At 42.3% G+C, this 20,495-nt stretch overlaps 1 protein-coding gene across 7 annotated transcripts in view; it reads right to left on the bottom strand.

Annotated features, from left to right (window-relative positions):
- The window catches only part of CCDC85A (coiled-coil domain containing 85A), a 192,575-nt gene that overhangs the window by 156,994 nt on the left and 15,086 nt on the right, over positions 1-20,495 (bottom strand). The window lies entirely within an intron of this gene.

Raw genomic sequence — 20,495 nt, 5'->3', positions numbered from 1 at the left:
CTAATAAATGACATCGGGGGTCCCATGGTTGTTGTCTCTCAGTGATTTCCGTATCAAATGCATTTATCTTAAAAGTAAAATGATGAGATATGAGCCTTGACAGTTTGACTCTTAGAGAATTTCTTGTGTGTGTTTTGCTAAAAATAATTGATTTCTTGTGCTATTTTCACTGTCTGTATTAAACTACTTATTTTTTGATTAGGCACTTGAAATTTCTAACCACTTATTGCTCATCTTATCTTAAATTGGGGCAACGATTTAATTATTTGACCTATACCCAGTAAAAGGTTTTTAGTGGCACACATGCTTTAAGCCCAAACTATTATTATAAAATTGGCTAAATACATTAGGAATATTTTCACAGGAGAAAATTATATGTCTCTGCAGAATGTTTTACAGCAAAGACCTTTATACAAGAGTGTTACATCATAAGTGACACCATATGTTCCTACACTTCAGCTTGCAAGAAATACTGACTGTAAAACAAAACGTAATGAAGTCTTTCTGAAAAACTACTGCCCTGTGATCCTTGAAATATGTGCATATTTTAAGGAGCCAAGAATCAGACCAATCTAATTAAGAAATAGATAATTAAAAGACCATCAAAAATGTTGGCAAATCATGCTCAGGACACATAACCTGATGTTTGCACTAGTTTTTATGTAGGATTAAAATAGTAATGGAACCTCATCTGAGATTTAATCTATGGATGATTTAGAGAGATTGAACTGCACTCAAACAGGCTTTATAATAAAAAATCCCATTAAAAACTCAACATTAAACACCACCAGAACCTGCAGTAATTGTGGTATCTTTCTGTACATATAACAGGAGGTGCTATAGTACCAATCACTACAGAGTGAAAAATGTTTAGGCTAAGATTTGTAAAGCCACCTAAGGGATTGGATACCCATGTCACAACTGGGTGTCCAAATTCCTAAGGCTATGAAAATCTCAATCTTAACTGCAAATGGTGCCCATTGTAAGTGCTTGTAGAAATTAACATTTGCACTACACTTCACATAGTCATTCTGTACAAAATGGACTGTGGGTTCTCTTTCCGAGAGCTTCTTTCAAATGTATGGTCACTGCTTCATACAAGTTTCAACTAACCGGTCCACCAAGTTAGTGCACGCAAGAACATCAAAAGCAGCAACCTACCTGCCTGAAATAATGTGCCTAATATGCAAAGCACACTAACCCACGCCAGCTTCGAAGAGGCTAGTTCACCAGGGTGCCACCCTCCACATCTGCCAAGTCACACTGCCCCACAGTTTAGACTATGGGGGGGTATGAATTATAGCATGCACCCAAGTGCCGTGCTGTAACTTACCCGTGTAGACGCTGAAGGCGCGAACAAAAAGGTACCCAACTTCATGTTAATGCAGAAGTGGGCAAACTACAGCCCACGGGCCATATCCGGCCTGCGGGACCGTCCTGTCCCGCCCCTGAGCTCCTGGCCCAGAAGGCTAGCCCCCGGCCCCTCCCCTGCTGTTCCCCCTCCCACGCAGCCTCAGCTCACTGAGCCGCCGGCGCAATGCTCTAGGCAGCAGGGCTGCGAGCTCTTGCCGGGCAGTGCAGCTGCAGAGCCGCGGCCTGACCCGGTGCTCTGTGCTGCACGGTGGCGTGGCTGGCTCCACCCGGGTGGCACAGCTGCCTGGCCTGGTGCTCTGGGCAGTATGGCTGTAGCGCCACCAGCCACCAGCGCTCCAGGCAGCGCGGTCAGGGGGCAGGAAGCAGGGGGGATTGGATAGAGGGCAGGGGAGTTCGGGGTGGGGGTGTGGATAGGGGGCGGGGCGGTCAGAGGGCGGGGAACAGGGGAATTGAATGGGGGCAGGGGTTCCGGGGGGACAGTCAGGAATGAGAGGAGGGGTTGGATGGGGCAGTGGGGGGCAGTCGGGGAGAGGGTCAGGGGCAGTCAGGGGACAGGGAACAGGGGGGTTGGGTGGGGCAGGAGTCCTGGGGGGGGCAGTCAGGGGGCGAGAAGCAGGGGAGGTCAGATAGGGGGCAGGGGCCAGGCCATCCCTGACTGTTTGGGGAGGCACAGCCTCCCCTAACTGGCCCTACATACAATTTCAGAAACCCGATGTGGCCCTCAGGCCAAAAGGTTTGCCCGCCCCTGTGTTAATGTATTCCTCTTTGAACAGTACTCCATTAACACAAAGTAGGTACCTTTTCCTTCGCATCCAAGGCGGACACATGGGAGAGTTACAGTACTGCACTTTGGTGTGCTCTGCAATTCACATCCCCATAGTACAAACTACAGGGCAAGGGAGATATAGTCTTGGACACCCATCAGAGAGGATTAAATCTGCTATGCACCACTTCCTCCCACCCACCAGCATGTCTGCAATGATATCAAGGTACTGACTGAAATCAGTGGTCAGGCTGACCATCCTGTCACACAGTCTTATACTAAGTCAGGGGTTTTTTAAGTCTACCAATCATGACTGAACAAAGAATTTTGAATTCTGATCACAAAGATTTGTGCTCTTTTGTTTCTCCTCAGGTTAGCAATCTCTGGCTAACAGCTGACTGCACCACTGATTAATATAAACAACTTTCTTAGCCAGAAGTTGTCTATAGTAGTAATACAAAAACTAAGGTTGTTGCACTACACTGCAACATGAAAAACAGGTCACAAGAAACAAGATTAGAAATTAAAGCTGCCTTTGCAAACGTGATCATAGCATGTAATCCCTTCATCAATTTTTACTTAAAGCGTCAATCCTTTGTTATTAAGATTTTGGGGGGAGAGAGGACCTTAAATTGCATTTTTTACTTGTGAGCAAGGATCTTTAAGACAATCTCATTACAAGCACATTGTCATCTATTAATGGGTTTTCTGCATCAAAAATTAAAAAGTAGCTTAGTTTCCCTTTGGCCTAGCAAAAAAAGAGATCTCCCTAAGAAGCTAATTTTAAAAGGAAACACACTGATAATGTTGATATCATGATAATGATTAAAATTAAAAATTTTCTATGCATTATAGTAAAGCTTTATTTCCCCTAAGATATTATCTTTAAAAGACCTAATAGGAGATAGTGTTGCCTAGTGGGCAGCGCACTGGCCCGGGACTCAGGATATCTGGGTTCCATGCCTAGCTTTGCTGCTGGGTGCCTTGGGCAAGTCACTTCCTATCTCAGATTCCCCATCTGTATAACACAGATAATAATACTGAACTCCTTTGTAAAGCGCTTTGAAATCAACTGATCAAAAGGGCTATATCTGAGAAGCTGGCTAAATTCGATTTATCAGTTCACCAGCAGCTCTATCAAAACATCAAGCTTCGACCTTGCAAAGACTTACGCATATACATAATGATATGCATGCAAGCAGTCCTACTGAAATCAACACTCACAAACCAAAGTTGTGCAATCCCGGCGTGATGGCCACCTTCTTGGGGACTTAACAAGGGACCTCCAGAGTTGAAAGTGTGAGTTTCTCCAGCTGGAGTTTAGAAGCCAAGGCTCCCTAGGTGACACTGTAATCTTCTTTCATTCAGGCACAGAGGGGGTCCTGAAACACATATGCACCTTCAGGTTATGTCTATGTCAAGTCTTTGCGGACTGTGGCCTGCAACTGAAAGGTGTAAAAGAGGAGAGGATTTTCTGATGGCTCTTCACAGCATCCAAGCCACAGGTGTAAAAAAACAATCAAAGATACAGTGCCCCAATCACCCAGGCCACTGCAGCTGTTTCCATCCAGAAGACCACAATGTTCACTTGAGCCTGTCAGCAGTTCATAGAATCATAGAATCATAGAATATCAGGGTTGGAAGGGACCCCAGTAGGTCATCTAGTCCAACTCCCTGCTCAAAGCAGGACCAATTCCCAGTTAAATCATCCCAGCCAGGGCTTTGTCAAGCCTGACCTTAAAAACCTCTAAGGAAGGAGATTCTACCACCTCCCTAGGTAATGCATTCCAGTGTTTCACCACCCTCTTAGTGAAAAAGTTTTTCCTAATATCCAATCTAAACCTCCCCCACTGCAACTTGAGACCATTACTCCTCGTTCTGTCATCTGCTACCATTGAGAACAGTCTAGAGCCATCCTCTTTGGAACCCCCTTTCAGGTAGTTGAAAGCAGCTATCAAATCCCCCCTCATTCTTCTCTTCTGCAGGCTAAACAATCCCAGCTCCCTCAGCCTCTCCTCATAACTCATGTGTTCCAGTCCCCTAATCATTTTTGTTGCCCTTCGCTGGACTCTCTCCAATTTATCCACATCCTTCTTGAAGTGTGGGGCCCAAAACTGGACACAGTACTCCAGATGAGGCCTCACCAAAGTCGAATAGAGGGGAACGATCACGTCCCTCGATCTGCTCGCTATGCCCCTACTTATACATCCCAAAATGCCATTGGCCTTCTTGGCAACAAGGGCACACTGCTGACTCATATCCAGATTCTCGTCCACTGTCACCCCTAGGTCCTTTTCCGCAGAACTGCTGCCTAGCCAGTCGGTCCCTAGTCTGTAGCTGTGCATTGGGTTCTTCCGTCCTAAGTGCAGGACCCTGCACTTATCCTTATTGAACCTCATCAGATTTCTCTTGGCCCAATCCTCCAATTTGTCTAGGTCCTTCTGTATCCTATCCCTCCCCTCCAGCGTATCTACCACTCCTCCCAGTTTAGTATCATCCGCAAATTTGCTGAGAGTGCAATCCACACCATCCTCCAGATCATTTATGAAGATATTGAACAAAACCAGCCCCAGGACCGACCCTTGGGGCACTCCACTTGATACCGGCTGCCAACTAGACATGGAGCCATTGATCACTACCCGTTGAGCCCGACAATCTAGCCAGCTTTCTACCCAACTTATAGTGCATTCATCCAGCCCATACTTCCTTAACTTGCTGACAAGAATACTGTGGGAGACCGTGTCAAAAGCTTTGCTAAAGTCAAGAAACAATACATCCACTGCTTTTCCTTCATCCACAGAACCAGTAATCTCATCATAAAAGGCGATTAGATTAGTCAGGCATGACCTTCCCTTGGTGAATCCATGCTGGCTGTTCCTGATCACTTTCCTCTCATGCAAGTGCTTCAGGATTGATTCTTTGAGGACCTGCTCCTCAAAGTTCAACGGGTCTCTGAGGAATGCAGCAGTCAGTTTATACAATTAGAATCAGAGCAGCAAATTTCAGGTCAGGCGAAGTGTACTGGGGCTGGAGGGGGCAGACTTACTACAATTGCTGATTGCCACAATATTCATTAACGAGATTAGTCTGATGACCAGTATATTAGGGATTTCCAGTTCCTTCTCTTGCCAGCTGTTCTGCTTAAACACACTGTAGACATTACCCTGGGGATGATACGACATTGTGTGTTTATTTCAGTAGCTGCTTAATCTTCTAGATTTTTTTTCAGTTTTCTGCACAATACTTTTAAAAAAAGATGACTTTACAAAAACAAGGATAATTGAACAAACAGAAGATACAGGAGCTGAACTGCTATAATGGCCCTATCCTTCCAGGTAAGGCATGCTTCCTGACTGGTGTGCAGTGCCCTGATCTTTCAGAGAACTGAGGCACTCAAGGAGCTCCTAGGAAGTACACAGCACCTTGAAAGAGCAGCCCCTAACAAGCCTGTGCAAAATAACAGCACACAGTAAAATGCCAAGCATTATCGAAATAACTATCAAGGACAACTGACTTCCTTGCATCTACTATTGAACAGATGGAAAGAGAAACTATGGCAAAACCTGTAATATAAACCGATATTGGCCTCAGCAATCTCTGTTACAGGAAACAGACAGACCATCACACCAATATTTTAACAGAATTTCGGCTCACAGTGCAGGATTAGATGACATCACTACTTACAGTATTAAATGCTCAATCCAGCTGAAATTAACCTAGGCAGCTGCAGTCTCCCAGAAGCTCCGTAAAATTCCTATTAATCCAATAGCTAGACTCAGCTCTGGGTTAGCCAGAATAATCCAGGGTGGTTGAAAGTCCACAGTGAGTTCTGCAGGTGGCTAGCATGTCCCCAAAATGGGCTGCACAGATCATGGTTGGGGCACTGATCCAGCACACTGATCCACCATGCTGGAGCCTTTGCCAGTGAGCTCCTCTGCACCCCGCCCCCAATTTAATTTAAAGTTTCCTTCCTCCAAAGGAAACCTTCCTCCAAAGTGAATCCCTCTGGGGCACAGCTGTCCATGCTGGCACAGGCAGGAGCACGTAACTTTTCCCTATACCAGTGAGGGTGAATTGAGCCCAATAGCTGCCACTGTGACAGGGAGATTGATGGGAGAAATACCATCTTTTATTCACCAAACCTACATAACCCCTTCCTTTAAAGCAGACTCGCTGGGCCTTATTCTCATTTACACTGCCAGCGCAGTCTAAATAAGAATCAGCCTTCTGACTGCCTGGCTTCATTGTCATGCACGGGAATCAGGCTCATGATAATGACATTGGAGGATTTGTACAACAGATACTCAGGACATATCCAGACATCCTGCTGCAAGGGAAGCTTCATCATGAACTGAGGAAGAACTTTAAGAAGAGTCATGGCCAAACGTTCCTATTCTGCTCTGGCCAACCTGGGAAACCCTTTCCTGAAGGGAACTAACAAAAGCAGCTTTGATAACCACAGGTAAAACTGTCTACACCTGTAAAGTTCCCAGAGTTAGCCACAAACTCCTGTGTTCCTGACTTATTCAAACCATCTCCTGATTTTGGCCTGCTGCCGCCCTCCCTAGGAGGCTGGCCTGTGTGCCACCTGCCTCTTTCCTCACTTATGCTGTCTCTCCATTCCTCTACCAGCCTGTCACAGTGCAAAAAGCACTGCAAGATCAAAAGAGACAAATGAAGAGACTGTTATCTGTCTGCTGTCTGCCTATCTAGCAGCTTCACATCAGGAACGCCCCTCCCAATTATGATGACAGTAATGGGGAGATTGGTTAGAGCACCATGAGAGGGAAAGAAGAAATACTGGATGAGTCTCAGTGCTTTGATTTAGGGAGCTCCTCATTCTCTGAGACACAACATTTCTCACTATTAGTGCTGTTTGTTTTAACTCTTTGTATTTCTCTCATTCAGGACAATTAAAATACACTCAGTTTCACTCTGGGATGTAGTCTCCTTCCAGTCAATTTCAAGTTCTCAGTCATTAGTACTATGCATTTTGGGGTTGCAAACAAGGTAGAGAATTTCTGGGGAACAGGGGAGATTAAATGTATTTCTACTGGAATTTCATGTAAATTCACTGAAATGTTAAATGATTTGAGGGTTTGTAAAAGCATGTTATTCAAAATATTAAATTTGGGGGCAAATTTCACCTATTTCATCCTATTTTTCCATTATGCAGATATCTGAAATCTTATAGCAAGGAAGTGATAAGACTGATATCTAACAGCAACCTTGTGACAAATACATCTCTTCCAAATGTAACCACACTAAACAAGAAACATACAAAGCTGAGATCTGCCACATTAATAAAACAGAGAGCTCTTGCACATTAGTACATTCAAACCAATATTTTGTTCTCGAAGCAAAAAATAGTGATTTCATATTGGATATTATGCAGTCACTCAAACTATCCTCTTGTCCAAATGGATATCAGAATCCTTCCAGCAACTGAGTTTGCTGGCTTTAAAATAAAAAACCTTCAGATGACAGAGTACCAGAATAAAAATGTGTTGTCCTGGAAACAGACTCCTAGTTTCACAATCTACAGTATGCATTTCCAAGTGGCTGTTGATAAATGTTTACGTGTGTATTAAAAAAAAACCCTCTGTTTAATTTGAATGTTTTCAGAAATGTCAAGAAAGAGGATAACGCAGCTCCCTTTATGCAGAAACTCTTTTAGAGTTGTTAGACTTCCACTAGTATCTTTTCTCTGTCCCTTGGATCTGTAACCCTGGATACAACAGCAGGACTGTGATCAACACATTGAGTTGGCACTATCCAACTAATTTTCAACAAAACCGGGATGATCGGGTGTCTTGAGGTGATATAAATCTGAGGGCCATGATTCCAAAATAGTCTGATCAGTCATTTTCATGCTCTCAATTAATCCAATGATTCATCTTTACTAGCTTGAGTACAATTTTTCAGTAGGTTCTAAAAGATGAGTTCTCTTCATTTTCCATTTTAGTACCTTGATATGGAACTGAAAAGAGATATGAGTCCAGATACCCAAAAGCTAACAGAGTTTGGTTGAATATATCCAAGATGCTCTTTTTCTAACTAGCTCTCCAAACTATACACCTGCTCTGTAGTAGCAACTAAATGAAATGTAGCATTCAGCATATTGATTGCAGAGTGTATCAGGCCTCATTTCTTATCAAGTTCCAAAAAGGAATAAATCAAAGAATACTAAGCACCTGTACCTGGAGGAGACACTGATTCTGGTGTCTTCTGCTGTTTAGTTAAGACTGCAGAGCCTTTGATCTTGGTGGTTCGAGATCTGGTTAGGAAAAAAAACGTTGGAATGCTTTGTTTTATGTTTCATTATTTTTATGGATTTAATAATATAGAAAACCCTAAAATCATAGAATATCAGGGTTGGAAGGGACTTCAGGAGGTCACCTAGTCCAACTCCCTGCTCAAAGCAGGACCAATCCCCAATTTTTTTGCCCCAGATGCCTAAATGGCCCCCTCAAGGATTGAACTCAAAACCCTGGGTTTAGCAGGCCAATGTTCAAACCACTGAGCTATCCCTCCCCAAATCGTTCAAAGTCCCACAACAGAAATGAAAACAATGTACTAAAATAATAGTTAAATTATGTCTTTGAAAAGAGCATTGCAGGAACTAGCTTAGAATGTTCCAATTTTAGCCCCACCACATTTGTTTCAACAGGTTTAGTTTTACTGGTTTTCTTTAACTAACTCCAGTGAAATACTACATAATCCATGGCTGGGCACTATGTTCTGAAATCTATCAATCTTTTCAGTACTGACCTCAGACAAGAAAAATCATGGGATGCATTTTTTAAATCCTTAGATTCATCCACTGTAAAAGTCTCTACTAAAAGAGACTCCTAAACCAACACAGGCTGTGAGTCACCAAGCAATGTAGTACCCCAGCTGTAAGTAAGGTTTATTTAAATGTGAGTAACTTGGTAGCAAATCACTCCAGGAATGTTTCAAAAAGCACTACAGATGTTAGGTCTTAGTTGTAAATTCACATTTCTAGAACTTGCAGGCAATGATCAAGGGAGAGCGTTACAATTCATAAGCCCATAAAAACAGATGCACTAAAAGAGACACGGCTATGCAGTCTTAGCCATTGGGCCATGAAGCCAAACATTTGGAAGCACATGGAAGGCAAATCTGATTCTGCTGATTAAATGGAACGAGTTGGGCATTCTTGGTTCTATGTCATTTAATCTCTTAATCTAAACTATGTCATAGGAGTTCTGGAAAACTTATTGAGTGCTTCCCAAGATCACAAAGTCTTTTAAATGTCTACTGGGTCTTGTTTACTTACTATATTAGTTCATGTTTGCTTTGTTGTACTGTTTATCTCAGGGTTCGCTTTGATTAGCCTTTAATTAACCGTAATAAATCTCTTGTTATCCCTAACAGAGTTTTAAATGCTGCTGTGTTTGACTAATTTAAACAACCACTTAAAATCATACTAGATTTTTACAGAACTGCTCTATAAATGTTGCAGTCTGTTCTCCTCCAGCAGCCAGCATTATTTGTAATACCCTTCAGGATAACCTAGTGCAAATTTCATACAAATCAGATGTAAGAGAAATATACGCCAGGCTTTCTAAGAAATGTACTCACTGAATCACAGAGGTAAAAAATGAAACAGTGATCCATCCCATCCTCTTTTCCAACAGTCTTTTCCAACAGTCCAACAGATTTTTCCAAAAGATTGTATAGCAAAATAGGCAAGTGAAAATGCACTAGAAGCTCTGTCGCAAACCTGATGCAGTCGGAACCACAGAAATGTTTCAATTCACAGCCAATCTGCCCATATCTGTTTATATTTTATTAAAGTGACAAGGTACATGAGGTAATATCTTTTACTGGACCAACTTCTGCTGGTGGAAGATACGAGCTTTCAAGCTTCGCAGAGCTCTCCTTCAAGTCTATACTGAGACAAAATAAAAGACAAATTGCTATCCAAAGGTTTACAAACTTTTTCATATAGTAGACTACATCTTGAGATCAAAATCATTTAGTGAGCACACCGCCAATCCTGATCTCACATCTTCTTGGAGGCTACTATTGTGCTCAGTTACCTCAAAAAGTAATATCAATATATATACAAGATTTAAACAAACTAATTTTAAATGGGATTGATACAGCTACTTGACTAAGTCTCTTCCCCCATCTTCCCTCTGTTAATTTCCTGGAAAACACTCTACCTTTATTACTACTGAAATGTACCTCATTGCCTTTCAACCCTCATTGCTCTAAGTTCCAGGTTTCTTTGCAGTTTGGTTCTGTCCCCCAGTATACTTGCTACAGCTCCAGTTTTGAGACTGTCTGTAATGTGATCACAACTGAACTTCCATCACAGAAAGGCCATGCAGTAGCACAAATGGTGAGGAGAGGGTTGTGTTTTGTTTTGGGGATGAGTTTTTACGATTTTTGCCATTTTAAGGTTCCTTGATCAAAAAATGCCTGGAAAATCTAAAAGAATCTGGACTGATCTACAAGTATTCTTAGGCAAATTCTCCGCCACTGTGCAAAGCAGAATTTGAGCAGAAATTAATGTTGTGCATGAAGAAATTCCCTTCCTCCCCGCCCCAAAAAAGTAGTACAGAACTGCTGGCCGCCACTAGAAGCCACTGAACCCAGCAAAGCCCAGCTCACAAACAGAAGACACTGCCAGGGAGGGGGAGAGGGAGCTGGTGGGTTTTGGGCAGCTGCAGTACTAAGCACGACCTGAAGGAAGGAGACGGCATGGAGGAAACTCCGTACAAGCCAAGGACCCAGCATCAGGCTGTTTCTACCCCTGGGGATCAGGGGTGCAGGTGTCTGGGCTGGGGGATACCCCATGGCTGGGCTCTGTGGGAGAGGAGGCAGAGAAAAAGGAACTGGGTTGTCGTAGGGGTTTCTTTAAATCTATTCCTGGGGCATTTTTTGTGTGTGTCTATATTGTCACAGACATACTTGCTGACCGGTATTTTTAAATAAATTACCAAAATAATTGAAACTGGCATGATTATATAGTGTTATTTTGACAAATAAAAGTTGCAGAATTTTAAAATATTGTGCACAGAATTCTTAATTTTTGGTGCAGAATTTTTAATTTTTTGGCGTGGAATTCCCCCAAGAGTATCTATAAGTAACCAACTCATCACTGCTGAATAACTTACAAATGCTTTTACCTTTATAATAGAGGGCTCTAGTATCAGCGTTCTAGTGGCCACAGCCAGAAAACCAATGTGTAGACAAATCACAAACATGCATGCAGTATGGTAAAAGAAAGAGACATTTTTCAAAAACTGTAACCTAAAAACACAGGAATTGCCATTGTGGCTCCATCTAGTCCTACAGCCTGTCTCAAACAGTGACAAATACCGGCTATGTTAAAGGAATATGCAAGACACCCTGCAGTAGGCAGTCATGGAATAACTTGCCTACAGTGAATTTTCTTCCAAACCTCCATTAGCAGAGGTTGGCTTCCAGCAGGAGAGTTTGGTTTCTTCCAAAACCCTTAAAGTCCTGGTTTGTTTGTTTTCATCTTTACTATTGTAGCTCTGTATGTTGTCAAAATCCCAAGAAATGGCAAATCCTCTTTTTAATCGTACTAAGCGATCAGATCCAGTGTCTCCCATTCAGTCCATGCTGGAGCTTGTTTGCGATTCTGGGACTGCATGATCACCTGTGCTGCTGAGCTCACCATGCTGACCAAACAGGAAATGAAATTCAAAAGTTCCCGGGGCTTTTCCTGTGTACCTGGCTAGTGCATCGAAATTGAAAGTATTGTCCAGAGTGGTCACATTGGAGCACTCTGGGATAGCTCCCGGAGGCCAATGCCGTCGAATTGCACAATGCTGCATCTGCACTACCCCAAATTTGACCCAGGAAGGTCGATTTTAGCGCTACTCCCCTTGCCGGGGAGGAGTACAGCAGTCGATTTTAAGAGCCCTTTAGGTCAACAGAATGGGGTTGGTTGTGTAGCCACATTACTTATAAAATCGACCTAACACAGCTAAATTCGACCTAACCTCGTAGTGTAGACCAGGGCTTAGTCTTAATGGTATCTTGTGGAAATGAATTGTGTTAACTGTAAGAGATTAAGGAGTCTCATCCTATCAAAAATATTTTCCCAAAATGCCATTGTACAGCATTTTACCCTTTTCCATTTGAGACTCCAAACTCCAAAGTACCTTCAGAAAGACAAAAATATTGACGGTTAAAAAATATATCTTCCTACAGTCTTAAAATACAAGTTGCAAGCTTGCACACAGACCCATCATAGCATGGGTCAGTTTTGATCCTGTGACAGTTAGAACATGGCATTTTGAAGATGTACTACTCTCTGGAAAAAGCAGCAGCATTCAGAAACTGAGCAGCTTGAGTTCCAAGTTGATTCTCTTCATGGAGACCACACTGTAACTATTCAAGTAGCACCACCTGGACGATGTTTATTTCAAGACCACTAATTGAACATAATGCTGAATGCTCTCTTGGTAGGGAAAAAAATCTTCGTATGTGACATGAAAGAACTAAATTCAGCCTAGCAGTTCTCTGGCTCAGTAATAAAGGCAATGCTTGCTAGCTCTAAAACCAATAAACAAAACCACTCTAGCAATGAAAACAAGGCATGCACAGTTTTATTACACCTCACAAAACAGATATAACACCAGAAAGCATCTGTACAGCAAGATTTCTACATTTGAATGGTAAACGCAGGCTGCCGGTATTTTCATTTCCACTTTACCTGACCACTTGGGCTCCTCATTACTCATTGTTAACCCATTCTACTCCAGGTCCTATTACATCTGGCAGTCATTCTTTTAAGGCTCTATTATTTCAACAGGGCAGTAAGAAATATTCTGTCAGCACATGCAGAAGGAAAGAAAAGAGGCTTTTTGATTAATGTGTATTATAAATCTGAAGAGAGTGAAGAGGTTAAGCAAGCACCACTTATGAAGAATTATGATAATATTGTTGATCTGCATTAAAACAGCCAGACCTCAGACAGTCAGACAATTTAATCACCAAAATATATCTAAAAAGCATGTTTTACATTGCAACAATATTGCAATACAGAAACCCAGAATTCAGTTTAACGTGATGCATAAGACCCAATTCTGAAATCAAAAGGAGCTTCCTTTGAGTAAAGGACTGAGTTAAGAGTTCAAGAGCTGTGGCAGACCTTTCCTCCCAGCCACAAAATATTACTGCATAATGTGGTGTTTAGATGCTGCTTGTAATTATTAGAACTGGGAGCATTGGCTGTTGAGAGTCTGAAAGGACAGAAAACAGGAAGGAAAGGGGGGAAGTTGAGGAGGCGAAGTGAGAGCTACTGAGGGTGCAGCAACTGCTTGATAAAGAGGTTTCCACTTAAAAAAATAAAGTTATGTTGAAGTTTGTTAGTACCTTGCCTGGTTGATACAACATTTTGGCGACGAGATGGATCTTCTGCCTCTGAACCCACCTGCACCCTTTCTGCAAAGCCCAGGTGAGCCTCCAATAGCTTTTACTACCTTGATCCATATGTTCGAGACTTACCTGCTTGCAATCAGTTCTCCAGAGATTTCTGAAGTAAGAAAGCGTGCTCTGCTAATCCACTGCCTTGGAGCAGAAGGGCAGCGTATATTTTACACTTCTCCCCTTGCAGATGATAAATATGAGACTGCGCTCACTGCATTAAAGAACTTTTTTGTGCCAAAAGTGAATGTAGTAGCTAATAGCTACAGATTTTGCCAGTGTGAGCAGAAACCAGGGGAAACTATAATGCAGTATATTGTTTCCCTGAGAAGTCTGATTGTAACTTTTTTCAGAGTAACAGCCATACTAGTCTGTATCCGCAAAAAGAAAAGGAGGACTTGTGGCACCTTAGAGACTAACAAATTTATTTGAGCATAAGCTTTTGTGAGCTACAGCTCACTTCATCGGATGCAACTTGTGACTTTGGGAATATGGCAAATGAGATGATTAGAGACCAGCTCATTGAGAAAACAACCGTGCTTCGTGTAAGAGAACGCTTACTTCTAGAACCATAACTTACACTAGAAAAAGCAATAACCGTTGCTACTCAGATTGAGTCGGCTACAGCTGAAGCCAAAATAATGAGCATGGATACAGGAAGCACAGTCCAAGCTGTGACTCCTTTGCAGAAAAGTTCACTATTGCTGTAGACAAACGATTACAAGAGAAAAACTAATGGAAAACCACCAAATCAGCAAATTCAAAATACAGTAAAAGCATGCGTTCACTGTGGATCCCCATAATACCTTGCAAGCTACACAGGATGTCCGGCAAAAGTAGCTCAGTGCAATGACTGCAAAAAGATTGGGCATTTTGCTAAAGTATGTCACAGTAGCCAGTTCAATCAACAGGTGCATGAAGTTACAATACCAGATGTTATGGTGCTGAGCGTGGACAAAATCACCACTGCACATATTCCAGACCAGATAAAGTGCACTGTAAATGTTTCCACCATACCCTCAGGCAAATCACATTCTATTCAGCTAATGCTGGACACTGTCTGAGCAGTATCTATACTACCTGATTCCATCTATCTGCGTTACTTTAAAGATCTGCCTCTTCCTGAACCCAAACTTCACTTGGTGTGCTATTTGAAAAACCATATTCCAGAACATGGCTGCCTGCCAGCAATAGTTACTTTTGGTGATTGCTGTGTAACTGCAGAGTTCTACATTGTCCACAAAGGCACTCCTATCCTTGGCAGAGATTTATTGGCTGCTTTAAATCAAGGTAGTTAATGGACGAATTGATCTTCCTCAGCAAAGCACTCTTGCAGTACACACACCTGTTTCAGCTGGGACCCAACACCAGGTTGAGGAGAAACTCAGCTGTGCTTATGGGTTTTTGCATAAAGTTAAAATTCAGAATAATGTGATGCCTGTACAACAGAAGTAACGGCGCTTACCATTTTCAGTCAGGGAAGCTGTGTCAGAGGAACTTAGAAAACTTGTTCAAAAGGACAATATTGAAGAGATTGACTCCTCGGAATGGGTTTCACCGATAGTAGTGATGCAGAAGAAGGGTGGAGGCATTTGCCTTTGTGTGGACTTAAGGGAGCCTAGTAAAGTTATTGTGATTGACAGCCATCCTCTTCCTCACATAGAAGAAGTATTTGCAGAACTCCGTGGAGCAAAGATGTTTTCTACTCTTGATTTGCAGACTGCATACTACCAGGTTATGTTGCATGAAGATAGCAGAGACCTCACAGCATTTATTACACACGAGGGACTATTTTGTTTTAAACGTGTTCCATACGGTCTCGCATCTGCCCCAAGTGCCTTCCAAAAAATGATGTAATTGATTCTGAAGAATCAACATGGAGTTCTGTGCTATCTGGATGATATTATCGTGTTTGGAAATATTTCTGTGCAGCATGACAATAACCTGCAGTCTGTACTAAACGGCATCAGCAAAACAGGCCTCAAGCTCAATAGGTCCAAATGCAAATTTAGACAAACTGAACTCTCCTTTCTGGGGCATACAATTTCAGAGGCTGGACTAAAACCTGATCCAGATCATATCCTGGCAATTTCAAATGCTCCTCCTCCAACAGATTTGCAAACCTTACGTTCCTTCTTGGGTCTTACCTCCTGGTATGAAAAATTCATTCCCAGTTATGCTTCTGTCATTGAACCATTATGAGAATTACTACAGAGAAGTTCAACCTTAGTGTGGAAAACGGATGCACAAGCTAGTTTCAAAACGGTGAAAGACTTGATTGTACATCATCCAGTACTTGCACTATTCACTCCTTCATTGCCCGCAATTGTAACTACTGATGCTTCTGATTATGGACTCGGGGCTGTCCTCACACAACTTTCATGAGGACAACACAGAGAGGACTGTTGCATTTGCTTCAAGGACACTAAGTAATGCTGAGAGGAAATATTCTACAGTCGAAAAAGAAGCACTTGCTTGTGTCTGGGCTACTGAAAAATGGAGAACTTACCTATGGGGCCACACGTTCAAGTTGCGCACAGACCACAGCCCTTTGACGAAGTTGCTCACCACAAAAGGACTGGGAAGAGCAGGATATCGTATTGCTAGATGGTCTGCAAGACTACTCTCTTTCAATTATTAACTGGAATATAAGCCTGGAAACCAAAATGTGGTAGCTGATTGCCTTTCTCGCCTGCCTTTGCCTTCACCAGATGATCCACCAGAGGATAAGGATGTAGTAGTTGCGCTTATTACAAGCACTCTCACTGCAGTTACAAAAGAACAACTTCAAGCTGCTCGTTCAGAGTGTCCAATTCAACAAAAACTACGGGAATTTCTGACAAAGAGATGGCCCAGTAACCCTAAAAACCTTGACCCGGTTTTGCTGCCTTATTTTAGATCTTGGGATGAACTTTCTTTGCTTGATGGCTGTGTGCTACGAGGTATATACCAGCTACTTGTGCCAGAAGAATTAGAGTCAAAACTCATACACCTGGCACACAATACTCATCAAGGAATTGTCAGAACTAAACAACGACTACGGGATCTGAATTGGTGGCCAGGGATGGACTCTCAAACTGGAACACTCATAAAATCCTGTGTCACTTGCCAAATGCATGATAAAACAGCAGTGACATGTACCCCTCCATTATAGCCTGTTCCTCTTCCTGAATCTGCATGGGAAAAGTGGCGATTGACATTGTAAGACCCTTTGATACTGCTCCAAGTGACTGCCATTATGCCATCACTTAAATAGACTATTTCAGTAAATGGCCTGAGGTAGCGTTTACATCACAAATCTCTTCTGCTACAGTAATTACGTTTCTCTCTTCAGTTTTTAGCAGGGAAGGTAACCCCAAAGAACTAGTTTCAGATAATGGCTGCCAATTTACTTCCCTGGAGTTTGAAACTTTTCTAGCAGAGAGGAACATTTTACACAGAAGGTCATCCCTATATTACCATCAAGCCAATGAGGAAATCGAACGGTTTAACAGAAGTTTGAAAGACAGTTTGCAAATGGCTAAACTGGAAGGGCGATTGTGGATAACTTTCACTACTGATTTCTTGCAAGCATACCAGGCGACACGACATGCCACAACGCAAAGATCACCAGCAGAGTTACTGCATGAGAAACAGATGAATACTAAACTGAACATTGCTGGATTGTTAAAGGCACGACCTGATGCCCAACCGAAGGTGATGTGAGAAAAACAGTTGAACGGAACCAAGCAAAGTATAAAGCTTTCACAGACAGCAGGGTGCTAAGGAACCAAAGTTTGAGTGTGGTGCCTTCATCAGAATTCCAAAAACCTGGAATTTTACACAAAGGGGACCATAAATTCACAGCTCCTCTTAAAATCATAGAGAAGAAGGGACCTTACACCTATCGACTTTCTGATGGGTGGGTATGAAATGCTTCTTATCTTGCACCTGGCTATGCACCAAGAGGAGATTATGCCAACACCCAGTCTGCACTGGATGACTTCACCGCAGTATCAACACAACAAGCCATTGCATTGGAACCGGGGCTTGGGAGACGGCCTGTCAGACCCAGAAAAGCACCTGTCTGGACTAGAGACTATGTTATGTAGTATCTACAGTGTTTTCAGTGTAATATTTCTGCCAACAGTATAGTGTCTTGTTTCATATTTGTTCCTGTGGTTAGAACAACAATGTTTATTTTAATTGGGAGAGTTTCTTAAGAGAGGAGGGAATGTGGTGTTTAGATGCTGCTTGTAATTATTAGAACTGGGAGCACTGGTTGAAAGGACAGGAAACAGGAAGCGGGGGGGGGAGTTGAGGAGGCGGAGTGAGAGCTACCAAGGGTGCAGAAGCTGCTTAGTAAAGAGGTTTCCACTTTAAAAATAAAGTTCTGTCGAAGTCTGTTAGTACCTTCCCTTGTTGCTACAACACATACTTCAAGTAGACAAACATTCTGAGATCCTCCACGCTCCTGATAGTTCCCACTGAAATCAATTATCCTTTCCATTGACTTAAATGGGTGCTGAAACAACCTCCTAGTCACTAATCTAATTAATCAAAATATAACATAAAAATCAATTAAGAAACTATAGCTCAAATGCATCCCAAGTGTCATCCCAGTAAAGTCAGTGGATTTGAGTGAGAATTGGATTGCCTAAGTATAAAGGTGCTACTAAACATGGCACAGTGATTTAATATGCTAGCTTTTCACCTCTGCAAGTATGTCTTCAAACCTCATTTAAGTTCTAATATATACTTGAAATGAGTTGGATAGTCACACATCTCAAATGACCCAGACAATCTGGCACAGCTGTTAGATTCTGTTCTGCAAAAGTCAAATACTGGGAACATCAGGGCACTTGCTGGTCTGGAATTGATAGAACTGTGCAGATACCTCTGTATAATTGCAAAATGCCTAGCTCTAGCCATACCCACCTGGGGAAAGTGACAATGACTCAGAGGGTCCACTGGTCATGAAAGTTAATTCAAATAAAGCATACTTTTTAAAAGTGCCAGATAACTTGCCTGCAGTAGTTATCTCCTGTTTTCTTGATGTGATTCCCACTCATTCTAACAGTCAGTGATTCCACTTTGGTGCCATTGGACCTTTACAGCAGTTGCTGGATACAGTAATAGTTCACAGTGAAGAACAAAGCACATGCAGAGCAGAGACCAGAGTGGCTGTATTGCTACAGGACAGGACTACTGTTGAAGCAGCCCATCAAGAAAAAGCAGATGGATACCAGGAGCCCAAAATATTTTTTAACTCTTATTCAGCACAGCAACGGGTGAGAAGGAGTGAGGAAGGAGGTCTGACAGGGACACATATGAAAGCAGAAAAGGATGGGAGAGAAGCAGAAGGAAAAGAAGAGGAAGGGTGGAGGAAAAACATATGTATAAGGTTAAAGGAGTTTCAAATATTAATGTCCTCAGGACCTAGGAATTCTCATGGACACCTTGGGCTCTAGCAGATGTTACTGGCCTTTTACTCATGAGATATACTAGGTTTAACATTTGCTAAACTCCACTCTCCAGATACACAAGCACTTGTTTTTTTAGTTCCCCTACTGCTAAACTCTCCTGTTAAACTGGTGGAGCCCTAGGACTGTTTGTAAATATTGCTTAGGTGGCATTTTCCCATCACATACAGCATAGACCGTGGAAAGTTTTCTAGGATATAGGATTTGTCACACCAGTCAGACAACTGGGCTAACAAGCTGAGTTATCTTGCCTCTGGTATTGGTCTCATGTCTGTGTTTTCAGAGAAATTTCAACAAATCCATCTGACACCTGCGTGCCAAACCAATTCCCAAGAACTTCCATTGCGTTCAATGGGAGTGGATCAGACCCCTGGCCAGTTGTACAGTGCTGTACATGGAGGAAGAGCAGATTTCTTTCCCAATGCCTGAGACAATCAGCATCATGATGCCCTGAATCACAAAGTGTAACTACCCCTATTTTAACATGCATAACAACATGTATAATGGTTGGTCACCCGGCTCCTTTTAAACCCAGATAAGGTATTACACTCTGTGAATTCCTGTGGTGAGGCTGATTACACTCTGCATGAAGTAGCATTTGCTTTAATGGAAGGTTCATTTTATGTGGTTTATGTTCTCCTGCCATTCACTTCACTGAGTGACCTGGCACCTCAGAGTGTGGGGCAGTTCACAACAGGAGGAGTGTTTGTTTTCCCTCGGGGAAAGATTTACAAAGACATAAAGGGCAGTTAAACCCCTACCACCAATTAGAAGTCCATGAAGATTGGACACCTAACTCCAATTTGTGCCTTTTGAAAATCTTTTCCTATACGCTTTGTAATTTTATCTACCTCAATATTGGTAAGTCCCCTCAACTCTTTTCCTTACAAAGCGAATTAATCCTAGCTTTTTACAGTCTCTCCTCCTATGTAAGTTTTACTCCCCCCGCCCCCAACAATCTTTGTTGTCCTGCCCCTGTTCCTATCTCTGCTGTACCCTCCTCAAGGTATGGGAACCAAAATTAAGCACAATATTCCATGTGAGCACATGCCATTGCTTCATATCATTTATTTATATTATGTTTTTACCATATTCCTTCTTTATTAATGCACCCAAGCATACTAGTCACTTTTTAAACATATAGGGAAGAGACAGTGTCATAAAATATAAAGGGAAGGGTAAACCCCTTTAAAATCCCTCCTTGCCAGAGGAAAAATCCTTTCACCTGTAAAGGGTTAAGAAGCTAAAGGTAACCTCGCTGGCACCTGACCAAAATGACCAATGAGGAGACAAGATACTTTCAAAAGCTGGGAGGAGGGAGAAAAACAAAGGATCTGTGTCTGTCTGTGTGATGCTTTTGCCGGAGACAGAACAGGAATGGAGTCTTAGAACTTAGTAAGTAAGCTAGCTAGGTATGTGTTAGATTATGATTTCTTTAAATGGCTGAGAAAATAGCTGTGCTG

This window comes from Lepidochelys kempii, chromosome 3, assembly GCF_965140265.1.
Source record: "Lepidochelys kempii isolate rLepKem1 chromosome 3, rLepKem1.hap2, whole genome shotgun sequence".
In the NCBI taxonomy this organism is placed as follows: Eukaryota; Metazoa; Chordata; order Testudines; family Cheloniidae; genus Lepidochelys; species Lepidochelys kempii.
Note: the sequence above shows the minus strand (reverse complement) of the source record. Positions and strands in the feature narration are given on the sequence as shown.